The sequence below is a fragment of the Fukomys damarensis genome, unplaced genomic scaffold (genome assembly GCF_012274545.1).
Source record: "Fukomys damarensis isolate Sample0158 unplaced genomic scaffold, DMR_v1.0_HiC HiC_scaffold_5, whole genome shotgun sequence".
NCBI classification, from domain to species: domain Eukaryota; kingdom Metazoa; phylum Chordata; class Mammalia; order Rodentia; family Bathyergidae; genus Fukomys; species Fukomys damarensis.
Window position 1 is genome coordinate 32,070,374 of NW_022900917.1, and position 16,348 is coordinate 32,086,721.

Genomic DNA, 16,348 nt, shown 5'->3' on the forward strand with positions numbered 1-16,348 from the left:
TTACTATGTACTTCACACTGACCTTGAACTCACAGTGATCCTCCCGACTCAGCCTCCCAAGTGCTGGAATTATAGAAGTACACCATCACATCCAGTGACAATTTAATTTTGTAGCGTTAATATTTACTGCATGCCAGAAATGACATTCAGCATAACAACTAGAACTTACAGTGAAACATCTCAGATTCCTAACAATATATAAAATGATTATTTTCAAAATTCTTCTGGGGAAAACACTAATCTAGTCTTGTGTGGTGTTTTTCAGTTGCCATCTTTCACTAAGTCGGTGGCAGAGTGAAAAATAAAGACAAAGTAGAGAATTTCTTTTTCCAGTAGATGTGATTGAATCCAGAAAGTTTGAGGTTCTCATCCCTTTGTGTATTTGTTTATTCTGGTATCGGGGTCTGAACCAAGGGCCTTTGCACTGAGCAACATCCACAGTCTCCTTCCCCTTTTTGAAAATTTTGAGATAGTGTTGCACTAAATCACTAAATTGCCCTGCCCAGGCTGGGCTCAAACTTGCTAGCCACCTGCCTCAGCCTCCCAGAGTGCTGGAATTACAAGCATACGCCCCATGCCCATCTTCTTTTTTAAATTATTGGTACATTTTAGATATACATAATGATAACATTCATCATAGGGAATTTGTACCTGTCCATGAAATATCTTCCTATGTTCGTCTTAATCCCTAATGTGGATGCATGTGTCCATACATACGCATATATCTTGTTTGTGTTTTGAGATAAGGTCTCACTTTGTAGTGAGACTTGTGGCAATCCTCCTGCCTCAGCCTCCTAATGCTGGGATTACAGGTGTGTGCCACTACACCCAGATCCCTAGTATATTTTAAATATAGTGATTAAGCCCCCAAAATTGAGATGATCACTCCTATACTTGATCTTAGCCAAAAGGCCGAGAAGTGATGAGATGATCGCTCCTGAGTTGCAGATCTGAGACTTTTGGGGGAGATGTAAGCATTATTTCCATGTCTTTAAATTTCACCTCAAAAGTTACCAGGACTTCTTAGGAATGGTGGTACTAGCAGGTTACATATTCGTCAGCCTCCTACCTCTCAGGCCCACTGAGAATCCCAGTCACGATTAGCAATAATTTTTCAAAAGATGTCAGTGATAATAATCCTTAACAACTTCCAGAAATGAAGGGGAAGCCTTCCCACATACATTTGATGATCAACCTATATAAAATGCCGTTTAAAATTGCTCACACTCACAATCCCAGCACTCGGGATTCTAGGCCAGACGACTGTGTAGCAAGGCCTTGTAGTAGTAGCGAGACCTTGTCTCCACAAACAAACAAACAAAAACACTAAGAGGTTACTCTCTAGCTGTGCAAGCAGGATTTGAGGCCAGCCTGGGCCAGGGACTCCGGGAGACCCTGTATCAAGATGGAAGTGGGCTGGGATGTAGCTCAGTGCAAGGGCTCTGGGATCAATCCCCAGCACCCCTCTACTTCCCCAGACGGGCCGCTGTGCAGCTGCATCTCTGTTCACAGCCGGCAGGCCAGATTTTTGGGGTGGAGGGCGTGACTGCCAAAGGATCTTTGGAGAACCTGCGGAGAGGAGGCTGGGCTTAGGGGAGCCACGGAGCAGGGCGCGGCCTGCCCCGTCTTCCGCTGGTGAGTTTCTGGAGGGAGCTGTGAGCTGTGCTCTGGGAGTTTTTATGCCTCGCTGGGCAGCGAGCAGTGAGGCTCACTGAACAAGCACAATTGGGGTACAGCCCCTTTCCCTCTAAGTTGCCTGGCCTAACAACCGAGGGATTGTGTTGTTGACTCTTAAACGTTTCAGGATTTTCAGGTTTGCTCAAGAGACCTAAGGGATTGGCTCATGATTCAGAGTTCTTCTCACCTGCCCCTGACTCGAGTTCATACGGTTACAGCCGCGAAAGCGTGGCCGGAGGATGGGCGCAGTCACGCAGCCTCACTGCGGAGACCTCCGGCTGCGCACTGCAAGGCCGCTGGCGAATTACTCTGTGTCCTCGCCTCCGATTTCCTCCTGTCAGATGGAGCTCATGGTGGAGTGGTGGTCGCCTCGGACGCCTCAGAGGTTGGCTGTGAAGATTTAATGAGATAATACATGTAAAGTACTTAGCTCAGTGCTTGGCAAATACAGTTCAACACACTGAATAATCAACGTACTTAAATGATTTCTGCTTGTCAGATCCTCTGTTAGGTACTGGAGATAAAACGGTGAGACGCAGTCCGTGCCTGGTCCGGTCATTACACACTGTTAATGTGTATGGAAATACCACATTGTACTCCAGAAATCTGTACAATTATGTGTCATTTGAAAATTTTAAAAATAACCAAAAAAAGTTGACACGGTGTCCACTTTGATAGGTTTCAATCTAGCCTATCATCCTATAAGCCTATAATGCAGGAGGCTGAGGCAGGAGGATCGCCATGAGTTTGAAGTCAGCCTGGACTCAAGAGTCTGTCTCAAAAAGAAAAGGGGTGAAAAAAGGCTTACAAGCTAGCGGAGGAGGTTGCCAATCAAATAATCACAAGCACCAGATGTAAGAGGAGGAAGAGAAGGTTGAGTAAGGAAAGGAGAAAGAACGTGGCACTTCTAGAGCGCCGAATAGATTGACCCAGTTCTTCAGCGGGGGTCAGAGGACACTCCCGGGAACCTGAGCGTGGAGCCGAAGCAGGCTTAGGAGCTGCCCAGAGGCAAGGGAAGAAAGATGGCTGCGTGGCTTGCAGCGGAAGCCTCACTGCCAGTGGGGAGGGCGAGAAGCGCCCACGAGAGGCTCCAGCGGGGTGTTCCTGACTTGGGTGGGGTGCACGGCGCAGGGCCTGGAGCAGTTGGAAGCCCGTTCTGATAAGAGCTGAGGGAAGCTGCTGAGGGCTGGATGAAGCAGAAGGGAGGGCCAGCCAGAACACCTCTGGCAGATTTGGATTTGTTACCATCTTAGCTAAGGACCAAGCCCTAGGGAGGCCACTTCCAGAGAGGAGGAAGGATTGGACTGAGTCAATCACTTTCTGGTTTTTTTGCAACAGAGTCTCACTATGTAGTTCAGGCTGACCTTGAATCTCACTATGTAGCCTGGGCTGGACTCAAACTTGGGCTGACCCTCCTGCCTCAGCCTCTCTACTGCTACAAGTGTGCGCCACTGGGCCAGGTGATAATGGTAAAGGTGGAGGAAAGTAAACAAATTTGAGAGATATTTAGGGGAGAGAATTCAAGGAAGTAGTGATGGATTGGATATGGGCATTTAAAAAGAAAAATGGCTGGGCATGGTGGCACATCTTGTGATCCCCACACTTGGAAGGCTGAGGCAGGAGGATCACTTCAAATTCAGGAGGATCACTGCAAGTTTGAGGCCAGTGTGGGCTACATAGTGAATTCAAGGCCAGCCTGAGCTACATACATGGTGAGATGCTGTCTCAAAAAAATAAAATAAAATATAGAAAAGGCTGGGAATGTAGCACAGTACACAGGCCCTGGGTTCATTTCCCAGTACCAGAAAGAAAGAAAGAAAGGAAGGAAGGAAGGAAGGAAGGAAGGAAGGAAGGAAAACCAGAGAGAGGAATTGAAGTCTGGAGCGACAGGTGTCTCCACTGTCACAACAGAACAAGTGAGCGATGAAAGCCGGTGTCCAGCGGACATTCAGGGAGGAGGCAGGTCGTGGGATGGGAGATATCTAGGGCTGTGTCTGAGGATTATTAGCTAAGAAGGGGTAATTAAAACCAGAGTAGCAGCAATAGACTAAGGAGACGCTGTACGTCGGGAAGAGGCAGCACCGGCAAGAAGCTGTGCGACCCTTCAAACGGACAGGTGTACGTAGGGGACTTGGAGGCAACCCACATCCTCCAGGCTCTGCGCAGCTCTTTTCCCTGACAGGTCTCCCACACTTACACCAAAGTCCACTTCTGTTCACACTCCCGCTGAGATGGGAAGCAGCTGTTCATCATCTTGTGCATAACAACCCTTCCTAGGCTTGGATACTGTTATTAAGAAACCCAGCAGTCTTCTTTCTCTAACTTGGGCGAAATAATTTCTACCTCCTATTTTCTCCAACCCTTTAATCGTCTCTGTGACTCTCGGTTGAATGTCTTCCACTTTCTCCGCATCCCTCTTAGAACTGGGGAGATCGTTACTGGACATTGCTGGATTCTGTATTTGCAAGATTTGCTGTGAGACTCAGGCACAACTTCCTGTTTAGTTTTGAGGATGGGGTCTTACTATGTAGCTCGTGCTGGGCTTGAACTCACTATGCAGCCCAGCTGGCCTCAGACTCATGGCGAATGTCCTGCAGCCTCCCAAGTGCTGGGATTACAGGTGTGTGCCACCATGCCTGGGTTAAATTTTTCTTCTTTTCCTTTCCTTTCCTTTTTTTTTTTTTTTTTTTTAGCAAGGTCTTGCTATGTAGTTCAGCCCAGCCTTGAACTCACTGTGTAGCCCAGGCTGGCCTCAAATTTGTGGTGGTCCTCCTGCCTCAGCCTCTCTAGCACCAGGATTGCAGGCATGCACCAACCTCCCGGCTTAAATCTCTTTTACCATAGTAACTTCATGTTACCATAGTAATTTCAGTTTGCTCCATGTTGAGCATAAGGTTTTATATTTATTTATTTATTTGGGAGGTTACTGGAGATTGGACTCAGGACCTTGTGCTTATGAGGAAGGCATGGGTACCACTGAGCTAAATCCCCAGCCCTGTAAGGTTTTTAGTAAATCAGTTTATTTGGGTTGTGTGCGTCTAGCTGGCTAAGGTAAGTTTTTGTACTTATTGTCAACTTTTTAAAAAATTGAGTTTATTGGTACATTCTAGATGTACAGTACAGTTACATTCATTGTTGGGATCTTGTACCTTTACATGACAGGTCTTGGTTCTCATTTTTCCCCTTGTCCCTGCCCTCCCTTCACCCCCTCCTCCCCTCCACATTTACAAACACTTTATTTCCATCTTTTCATTTTCTCACATTTTTTTCTTTTCCTTTATTACCTTTCCCCTACCCATCCCACCTTCTCTACACCTTTAGCCCTTTTCTTCCCATTTCACATTGTCAATTATCTCATTAGAATCTTATGTACTATTATAGTTTATTCACACCAGAGAAACTATTCAGTGTTTACACATATGTGACTTATGTATTTGACTTAGGAGTGTATCCTCAATATGTATCCATTTTCCTATGAATGAATCAAATGTATAATTCTTTATGGCTGAGTAATATCCCATTTTATAGAAAAACCACATCTTCTTTATCCGGTTTTCAACTGATGGGTAAATGGGCTATTTCCAAGTTTTAGCTATTACAAACCGTGCAGCTATAAACATGGGTGTGCATATATCACTGTGATATGATTCTTTTAATTATTTTGGAAAGATACACAGCAGAGGGATGGCTGGGTCAAATGAAACCTCTATTCCCAGCTCTTTGAGTTATCTCCATATTGATTTCCATAGTGGTTGCACCAGTCTGCACTCCCACCAACAATGGAGCCACTGTGATAAAAACAGCATGGTACTGGCAAAGAAATAGGCCTGAGGATCAGTGGAACAGACTGGAAGACACAAAAACAAATCCAGATGTACTCAGCTACCTCATCTTTGAAAAGGATGACTATCCTCAGGGGAGGAAAGATAGCCTCTTTAATAAATGGTGTTGGAAAAACTGGATTTCAATCTGCCAAAGATTAAAACTGGACCCTTATCTTTCACCATGCACTAAACTAAAATCCAAGTGGATTAAGGATCTAAATATTAAAAGAGAAACACTAAACTTGCTGGAAGATAAGTTAGGTAGAACTTTTGAAGACATTGGCATAGGAAAAGATTTTACAAACAAATCCTCAGTAGCACGGGAACTAGCAGAAAGAATCAACAACAGGGATCTCATCTTATTAAAAAGCTTCTGCACTGCAAAAGAAACCATCAGCAGAACTAAGAGACAACAAACAATGTGGGGAAAAATTTTTACCAGCTGCTCCTCAGACAAAGGGCTATTATCTAGAATATATGAAGAACTCAAAAACAATCATCACCCCAAATATAAAGACCCAATTCAAAAATGGGCATCTGAAATGAACAGACACTGACAAAGAAGTAAAAGCAGCAAGTAAATATATGAAAAAATGTTCCACATCACTGGTCATTCGAGAGATGCAGATGAAAACAACACTGAGATTCCACCTCACCCCACAAAGAATGGCTGCTATCAAGAAATCAACTAGTAACAAATGTTGGCGGGGTTGTGGGGAGAAAGGAACCCTTATTGTCAACTTTAAATTCTTATTGTGACAGGCAAAGAAATAGTTCTCACTAGGCTGATGTGATCCGGTGATGTGAGTAGATCCGCTCCCAATCCCCAGGATATTAGTTTGAGAAGGAAGTAAAAGCTTTGTAGGTATTCCATATGCTTTCATAAATGACATAGATTAAGAGTATTTTTGTTTTGTTTTTTGAGACAGGGTTTTGCTATGTAGCCCAGGGTGGCCTTGAACTCACAGTGATCTTCCTGCCTCAGCGTCCTGAGTGCTGGGATTACAGGCATGTGCTACTAAGCCTGGCTAAGATTAAGTTCTTTTTTCCCTTTCTCATTTAAACTGTAAAATCAGATTGAAACTCTGCATGAAGAACCCTCTGTCATTTCACCCAGCACACGGGGACTGTTCTTAGGCCTCTTATTTCACTATGAACTTAGAGAAGGAGCCGAGTCTGGTTATCTTTGTAACACACACACACACACACACATAAGGAGCCGAGTCTGGTTATCTTTGTAACACACACACACACACACACACACACACACACACACACACACACACGAGGCCTGTTTTGAGATGAGGTGCTTGCTCTGTGACCCAAATGGTCTCAAACTCCTGGGCTCAAGTGATCAAGTGATCCTCCTGCCTCAGCTTCCAGAGTGCTGGAACTTCAGCTGTGCACTGTCACCCCCAGCCCCAGGTCCACTTTTTTATCTCATGGAGAATCTCAATGGATGCTGCCCCAGGTAACCTGCAAAAAAGGCAGGTCTGGACCAGGGAAGCAGCAGAGTTCCGTCTTGTTTGCCAGCTCCGGTGGACTGGGACTGAGTTATCGCTGAACACGGTGGTGCTAAGGATCCTGGAGCATAGACCTGGTTTGGCAAGAGTTTGAAGTCAGCCTGAATGAAAGCGCAAACCTTGTTTCAAATAATTAAATAAAATTAAGAACTGCTGTGACAGTCCACCGGGCATGTGACAGGGACTGGAGGAGGGTCCAGGCTCCCGCGGGGCCCCTGTGCTCAGATCTCGCGGAAGGGTAGTAGAGTCCATCTGCTGTCCACTCCGAGGGTCGGCACCAATGGCCGAGGGCCACCTGGAGCCGATGCCACCCCCGAGGCTCCCGCCCAGGACGCTGAAGGGGACAGGGGTGACCCGGCTCCCTACGTGGTCACCTCAACCCACACTGGCCGGCCATGCGTCCCACGCATCCTGGAGTGGCATCTTGGCCCCGGGACCAGGTTGCAAGGAGCATTTTTTCCTTTTTCTTTCTTTTATTTTGCTCTTTTTTGTGGGGGGTGGTTATCAATAAGAAACCAACAAAATATACACTTGGTCAGAAAAAAAATGCCTTACGTTTATAAAATCATGGAGGGCTCAGGCGTCACTCTGGAGGAGGGTGACCCCGCTGAGCTGGCTTTGAAAGTCACCAGCAAATCATGCCTAAGAATATTTTAAAAAAAGAAGAAAAGAAGAAGAAAAAGGAGGAGGAGGAAGAGGAGGAGGAGGAGGAGGAGATTCGTTATGAGGGTTTTTCTTGTTTTTTGTTTCTTAACGTAGAATAAAAGAAAATTATTTATCGAGGAAAAAAAATGTGACTTTGGGACTGTGAATTGTGGTAACCAGTTTACCACAGACGTAGTATGGAGAGGAGGTACAAGTGGACAAGCTTTAACATTAAAAAGTGACAATAGAAAACAACATAAAAAGAGCTAAGTGTGGTGGTGCATACCTGTAGACCTCGGCCAGCACTCAAGGGAGGATGAGGCAGGAGGACTGCTGTCAGTAGGAGGCCAACCTGGATTACACAGGGAGACCCTGTCTCAAAACAAAGAAATGAACACAACAAAAATAAATAACAGGAATAATATCTGCTTTTCCGGAGGATGCCTCGGTCCCAGACTAGTGAAGAGCAGTCCCTATGAGAAAGAAAGTGGTCCTTTGCGCATTTTCTAGATGGTAGGAAGGACAATAGAAAACCTTAGTGGCTGTGGCCCCACTAAAAAGTCTACTCACCACTCACTTTGCCCAATTACACAAGATTTATTTTTGGCAGCTTTGAGAATTGGGTGAATGTGAACCAGCATGGCCGCCTCATGGTTCTACATGGTTTCTGTTGTCATTACAAGACTTGTACTCATGGTTCTTTTCTTGAAACTGCCCAGAAAATACTTTTGACTTGACCTAGAAGTCAACAAAAAGTAATAGGGGTTTCAGGACGTGGTGGCGCAAGCCTGTAATTCCCACACTCAGGAGGCTGAGGCAAGAGGATCACTGTGAATTCAAGGCCAGCCTGGGCTACACACAATTCAAGACCAGCCTGAATTACGTGGTGTGAGATTGTCTCAAAAAAAAAATCCACAAGATGGGCCAGGGATTTAGCTCAGTGGTGCCACCGACTGCCTCACAAGTACAAGGTCCTGCGATTGACCCCGATACAAAAAAAAAAAAAAAAAAAAAAAAGAAAGAAAAGAAAAATCCACAAGAGATCTGATAGTAATACTGAATCCTCACTTGAAAACATATTGTCAAGTGATATATTGATAAGAACTAGAACCCTAAAAACAGTTGCCTGCTAGCTAGACAGGTAGAGATTGGTACAAAAGCTAAACTAAGAGGTAAAAGAAACTAAAGAATTGGCATGGTGGGGTATGTTTGAACCCCCAAAGTAAGAAATAGTGCTAAAGAATTATCAACATGTTCAACTTTAGTACTTTTGATCAACTGCTTGAGGTTTGTTTTCTTCTGTATTTCTTCCCTTCACATGAGCCTCTATGTCTAATATTTGGAGAACAGCAGTAAGGATAAATAAACTAATGAAGCCAGCCATGGTGGCACAGCCTGTAATCCCAGCACTTGGGAGGCTGAAGCAGAAAGATCACTGGAAGTATGAGGCCAGACTGGACTATGTAGTGCGTTCAAGGCCAGCCTGAACAACATAGTGAGACCCTGTCTCAAAAAAATAAAACCCTCAAGAAACTAATGACAAATCCAGTAAGTGGATCCATCCATGATGATCACTGTTAGTTTATTTAGAGACAAGGTCTCAAAAGGTGACAAGGCTAGCTTTCCTAAAACCCTCTTCAGTGCGTCTGTCCCTGAGTGTCTCCCGCTCTGTGCACACACATACCCCTCTGTGCCTTTGGGAGACCTGGGATCCGCGCCCCAGGCTGTGGGCTCTCTAGGGGACCCTGTGCACAGTCCCTTTGCTTCCAAACCCTCACATGCGATGCTTCCAGCTCAGCTGTCCGCAAACGCAGCACCGGACTGCAGACAGCCTGGCAGCAGTGCAGGCAGTGGGACACGTTAGCAGTGCAGGGACTCCCCTCCTGCTCTTCCGATCCCTGATGTCTTCTGCTGGTGACTCTTGGGTGCCCACACCCCCTGCTTGCTTTACAAATCCCTCTTGACTGTTCAGGTCCAACTTCAGTGTCAGCTGCCAAGAATGCTGCAGGACAGCACAGATCCCGAGCTTTCCAAATCGCCTGTGTGTTTCCTTCAGAACACAAGTATTTTGACATCTGTCTGATCCACTTGCCTGTAAGGTCCTAAGAACAGGACTAACACTCCCAGCACTGCTGAGCACGGTATTGAGCAAGTAGTGGTGATTATCTGTTACACTGATGAATGGACAAACACCTGTAATTGTGGTTAGTTCTTTCCCCTGCTTATTTCCCTAAATCATCATTTTAGGTCCAAATTATCCCATTTATTTTACGAATAATTGTTCTTGCTGGATGGAGTCATACCTGTAGACCTAGTTACTCAGGAGGATGAGGCCAGAAAATTAAGATTAAGAGTTGTCTAGGGCTGGGGGTTTAGCTCAGTGGTACAGCGTCTGCCTGGCAAGGGTGAGATCCTGAGTTCCATCCCTGGTACCAAAAAAAAAAAAAAAAAAAAAAAAAAAAAAAAAGCTGTTTAACTTGGGCAACACAACAAGATCCTGTCTCAAAAATAATAATTGTTGGGCTGAGGATTTAGCTCAGTAGCACTGAGCATGCCTCGCAAGCACAAGGTCCTGAGTTCAATCCCTGGTACCAGAAAAAAAATTGTTTTTGTATCACTCTCAACTGATTTATAATTCTTGCTCATGTTTATCAGGCTATCTTTAAAAAAATATTTTTAAAGATAGGCTCTCGCTATGTATTTCAGGCTTGCCTTGAAACTTACTGCAATCCTCCTGCTTCAGCCTCCTGAGTACTGGGATTACAGGTATGCACCACCACACCCAGCATATCAGGTCACTGAGCTATGTCCCCAGCCCCCAGGGTTTTTTTTTTTTTTTTATAAGCAATTTATGAAACTTGGAGGTCGAACTCAGATAAATTTAAATTGTAGTTACATCTCTACCACTTACTTAGGGGTAGGGATATTAGGCAAGTTAATTAATTTTATTTATCTGAGAGGTTATTTCGAGGTTTAAGTATACCAATGCCCCACGTGATGATGATTCAGTCAGTGATAGACCACAAATATGAGAATGATGCTGAAAAGTTACAAGGGAAAGCCAAACATGGTGGCACCAACTGTAAATCCCAGCACTCTAGGAGGCTGAGGAAAGAAGATCACAAGTTCCAGCCCAGGATGGGTGACTCAGCAAGTCCTGCTCTCAAAAATAGTAATAATAATAAAGAAAAGAGGGCTGGGCATGTAGCTCAGTGCGAAGGCCCTGAATATAATTCTTAGTAAAAGATTACAACAGAGTTGGAAAATATTGCCTAGTGATGTCACAGGCAGGGTTGTTGCACATGGCCTGTGACAGTTGTGCTCCCAGACATATAAAAGTACATGACACACAATTATGTACGGTACATAATGCTTGATGGTGATAATAAACAACACTGTTATGGCTTATATCTTGATGTCCCCCAAAAGCCATATGCACTTATAGGTGGGGCCTTTGGGAGGTGACTGGATCATGAGTGTGTGACACTGCTTCATCCACTGGTGGGTTTATAGCTGGGTGTGATGCTGGGAGGTGAGGCCTGCTGAGAGGTAGGTCACTGTGGGCATAGAAGGGTGTGCGCGTATTTATCCTTCCTCCTCCCTTGATCACTGCCCTCCCCTTGCAATGCTCCCCGCCTACCCTGCCATGGACTGTTACTGCTCTGTGGTGCCCCTCTGCCATGCTGCCCTGCCTTGGAGCCAACCGATGGCAGACTGAAACCTCTACAAACTGAGCCCAACAACCTCTCTTGCTTTAGCTTGTAGGTGTTGGGTGTTTTGTCCTAGCAAAGAGCAAGTAACTAAGACAAACTCTGTTACTGGTTCAGACATTTACTATACTTTTTAGCTTACTCTGGCGTGTGCTCCAAGAGCTACGGTACAACTCAGTGGTAGAGTGTTTGTCTAAGATGTGCGAGGTCCTGGCTTCAGTTCCCAGGCCCAGAAGAGGGAAAAAAAGGCATCCTTGTCTCGTACCCTTAACCTATAATAAAGTTCACTGTAAAACAATGTGCCACGTCCTCAGGTTTGCTCCTAGTAATCAATTTTCCCAACAGCATGGAGAAAGGGGATACAGCCAGGTGGCCCTCGGGAAACAGGACTGAGCTCGCCTGTCAGCCGCAAAGGCCTCCCTCTGTTTGGGTCACCACCGAACAGGTGTGCTAGGGTTAGGAAATAATCTAGGCCTCTCTGAAAAGATTACTGCGTCATCATTCACTTCTTCACCTATCACTTCTGCCATAAGTTTTTACTGCATGTGTACCATTGAGCACGTTCTGTGTTAGGTACTAGGCATGCATCAGTGAAAGAGATGGGCAGTTTACGGTGGTGGAGCCAAGAGGGAAACAAATGTATTAAACTTAGCAAGCCGGGCACATTCCCACACACACTCTGCCTCTTGTCACAGGAAGCCCTGTCGGCCTCTGAGCTCTGCATGCACCAGGCATCCCTACATGTGGTCCCTCCACCTTGCAGCCACAAACCTGAGCCAAAATGAACCTCTTTTCTTTATGATTTTGAAAAAAAAACCAAAACTAAACTCAAAGTAAACAACACAATTCAAATTGTGACAAAGCTTATGGGGGAAAAATAAGAGAAAAAGAGAGATTTTAGATAAAAGATGAGTACGGTAATATTTCAGCCAGAAAATGAGGAGGAACTCGCTTCCCTAGTGGTGGAGGATGAGTCTCTGAGGCAGACCATTGTGGCCAGTGACACGAGAAACTATAACATGGGAGAAGCACTGGGACCTAACTCAGGGGCGTACTTGTCCAGCAGGTTCAAACCCCGGCACCAAAAATAAGCAAACAAGCAAAATAAAATGAAAGCCAGTGTATCAAGGTATGTCTTTTAGAATCTTTCTTTTACCAGTGGAACGTAGTAAATGAACACTAGTGAATTTTCCTATACTTTAGTGAACCCAAAGATGATTCAGCCCAAACAAGGAGCCTCTTTACCCATAAAAATAAAACTCAAAATAAAATGGAAAAATAAATGATTCTTTTGTTACAGTTTTAAACTTTTAAAAAATTTTCAGAATGTATTATTGGTTACATGTTTGTCCTCCTCTTCCTCCTGCAACTCAAACTTCGCAGGATCTGAGGAGGTGCTGAATTTCGCACAGGTCCAACCATCCCCAACCTGCCCACTTCCAGTCCCACCTTTGCTCACCAGATTGCAATTTTCTTCCACCGCACAGCCGCCTTCCTTCCCTTCCCACCTCTGCCCATCGGCCTCTCTCCTGCTGCTGGGCCAGGACACCTGCTGGTGGAGCCAGGTTCATCCCTACCCAGCAATGCGGGGCGGGGGGGGGGTGGTCAGAGCCTCCAGAATTCAGCCTTTTTACCTTTTTTGTGAGGCAAGCTCTCTACCGCAGAGCTACATCCTCAGCACTTTTGATTTGATTTTATTTTGAGGCAAAAGTTCTCAATGAACTGCCCAGGTGGCCTTGAGCTTTCAATGCTCCTGCCTCCACCTCCTGAGTAGCTGAGTAGTAGTAGTGCCCACTACACGGCTCCTGTATTTTGGTCTCCCTGTCCACTCCCTTCCAGCACATCTCAAGTTTACGTACACTGAAACCATTTTCTAAGAGGGAGCACATCTAAATTCTGACAAAAATGCTTCTACAGGGTGGCAGTCCCTAGCCACATCTATGCCTCTCTCTGGCTTTCCCTTTGCCCATGGTGCTGGAGTCTTCTCTAGAAACATGGAGATATTGGGGAGTTTCTTGTTTTTTGAGACAGAGTCTGGCTAAATCGTTAGGTGGCTCATGCTGGTGTCCTCTGGGCCCCTCGCCTCAGACTGCCCTGCTCTCCCAACGACCTGTTTCCTACAACAAATCAAGAAGCTGCCAGCTCCCTGGGGCTGCCAATCTGAGTTTGTGTCCACCTGTGAGCCTGGCCTCCATTTTTGATTTCTGGACCCTCTGCAGAGAGCAGCTAAGCTCACCAGCCCACCTCGTCCGCTTTCCTCTCCTTGGTGCAGCTAGGAGCTGGGGAAACACACACCAAAAGGAGAATTGGCGGAATGCCACAGAAAACACTGACTGAGCAGATTCCCCTTCCTCCTAAACGTAACCCAAGGAGGAGAAGGCTGGCGTCACCACAGCTCCTGAGACCCCAGGGAGATCGCTGACAGCTGATTTCTCCAGGGCTCCGCTCAGCGCGGCAGAGGGCAAACACGTCCAGTGATCAGTCACAGGTGTGTGAGTGGGGGTGTCAGGTGTTCACTTACAATCTTCCAAGCTTGAGATTGTTGTTCAAACCCAAAAGGGTACCAAAACACAGCCTTGCCCTTATTTGGGAGAATACCTGGGGTACACAGGAATTCAGCTCATGCACGAAGACAGGAGAACAAATACCTCACACAGGACAGCAATCTTGCAGCGTTCAGGCCCTGGCTAGAACCCTCCACTTCCTTCCAGGCTCAGACTCCTTTTAGAATTGGTGCTGAGACAATAACCAAGCAGAGGACGTTGCCGTATGGTACTAGTGGGCCCAGAGTTAAAAGAAAACGTTTTACCCTCCAGGTGCTCACGTCGATAGCCTATTTTTGCTCTGTGGCTGCCTATTTGAGCTGAGAGGAGAGGGCGGGTGTCTCGGAGGCCCCAGCTTCTACTAATACACAGTTAACCAGGTCTGCTTGAATAAACTGCTCACATTCTGTGAAAATCAGCACAACACTACTCTTCTGTATCCTGAAAAAGCAATGTTTTCCCAAATATTACCTGAGTTGACCGTCATGGTGCACATCGGTAATCCCAGCACTCAAGAGGCTGAGGCAGGAGGATCATTGCAAGTTGGAGGCCACCATGTGCTGCATGTGAGTTCAAGGGCAGCCTGGAACCCATCTCCCAAAAAAGAAGGAAATTTCTGGTGCCGGCCCATAAACTCGGCGTTGTCTGGTCTTGCTTAGTTCGCTAACTCTTCTCCACCCTTCTCGGTGTCCTGGGTCTTCCTGGACCTCATTTCAGCTCCTCAAACACTGGAGGTTCTTGCTTGACTGACCCTTGACATGCGCTGATGCCTCAATCTAGAATACCGTTCCCACCTCTTTCTGTGCTGGCCACTTCTTAGCCTTCACATCTTAATCTCAAAGTCCCCTTCCTAGAAAAGGTCTTTTTCCAAATACCTGTTGCCTTCTCTACGTTTTTTTTTTTTTTTTTCTTTTTTTTTTTTTTTTTTTTCCTGACACAACTCCAAGTTTTTCTTTCCCACGATCACTCATTTGGTTATTGCTTGTTGTTCTTTGTCTTACCTTGAGGGCAGGAAATACACTTAGCTGGTTCACTGCTGAATCCCCAGTAGCTGCCAGGATTCCTGACTTCTGTTTGCTGAAAGAGGATATGAACATGAAGGGTGAGAAAAACACCTAATGACATCAGCTCTCTGAATCAGTATTGCTTTAAACAGACTGATATTTTATTAATCTCCGCATACATTTTTATAATATTAACAAGGCATCATTTTTAACCACATAGGTGTAAGAGGAATTAGTGAGACAGGAGTTAGGATTCTATTAGGCAGCAAGGACAGCAGTCCCAAAATGGAGATGGGAAGCCCAAAAGAGTCTGCTGAGTCACGACCCTCCAGGGATCTTAGAAAAACATCTGCCAGGTGTCCCCAGAGCATGATCAGGCAGGCCATTGGCTCAAGGGCACATGGGCCCTGCATAGACACTGCAGATTGGACCCTGAAAAGTATGTAGTCTCCTATAGTGCTTACACAACAGCCTGAACTCTTCTTCTTCTTTTTTTTTTTTTTTTTTTTTTTTTTTTTTTTTTTTTTTTTTTTTTTTTTTTTGAGACAGAGTCTCACTGTGTAGTTCAGGCCAGCCTTTAACTCACTATGAAGCCTAGGCTGGCCTCAAATCATGGTGATCCTCCTGCCTCAGCCTCCCGAGTGCTGCGATTACAGGTGTGAGCCACCACGCCCAGCTGTTAAATCTTATTTAGAAATTGATTTTCAGTTCAAAGCCAGCCTAAACTGTACATTGAGACGCTGTCTCAAAAAAAAAAGAAAGTGTCTTTTTGCTCTGTCCTTCATTTTGAAGATATCCTTGTTGAAAAAAACAAAACAAAACAAAACACACAAATTGTTGGGTAAATGGAGATGACCCAGTAAAGAACAAGGCAGTCTGAGTTTGGGTGTCCTGGTTGGGACCTCCTGGAGTAACTCTGAAGGACAGTCCGAGCGCAGTTTATCGAGCTGGATCTTTTACAGATTGGGTGGAGTTGGTAGGATGGGTTTTGGGGTGATGCAAAGGGGAGGATGTGATATTGGGGAGCCAGAATGGCTGGCTATGTGGCTATGGCAGCAGCGCTGTGGCCCAGAAGGCAGGGCAGGTGTGTCCAGTCCCACACGTTGTTCCCAGATTTAGGCAGGGGCTGCAGCATGCAGGAACCAGCAGTGATTGTTTCTGGAGCTCAGGAACTTGGGTGACTGGGGACAGAGGGGGGTCAGACCTATTGCAAATCTTTTTCCTTTAAAAATGTCAGTAAAGTCAGGTGTGGTGGCACACGCCTGTGATCCTAGCACTTGGGAAGCTGAGACAGGAGGATCTCTGTGAGTTGGAGAACATTCTGGGCTACATAGTGAGTTCTAGGTCAGTCTCAACTACACAGTGAGACCTGTCTCAAAAAAAATTTTTTTTTCAGTAAAGGCCCAGCATGGTGGCACATGT

General features: G+C 45.6%; 1 long non-coding RNA gene across 1 annotated transcript; it reads right to left on the bottom strand.

The window, feature by feature from the left end:
- Nucleotides 1-1,869: 1,869 nt before the first annotated feature.
- LOC117284752 lies at nt 1,870-14,993 on the bottom strand. Its single transcript, XR_004515864.1, has 3 exons — nt 14,924-14,993; nt 7,956-8,041; nt 1,870-2,067 (listed from the first exon to the last, which is right to left on the bottom strand). It is a non-coding gene; the product is annotated as an uncharacterized LOC117284752 (long non-coding RNA).
- Between the last annotated feature and the right edge of the window lie 1,355 nt (nt 14,994-16,348).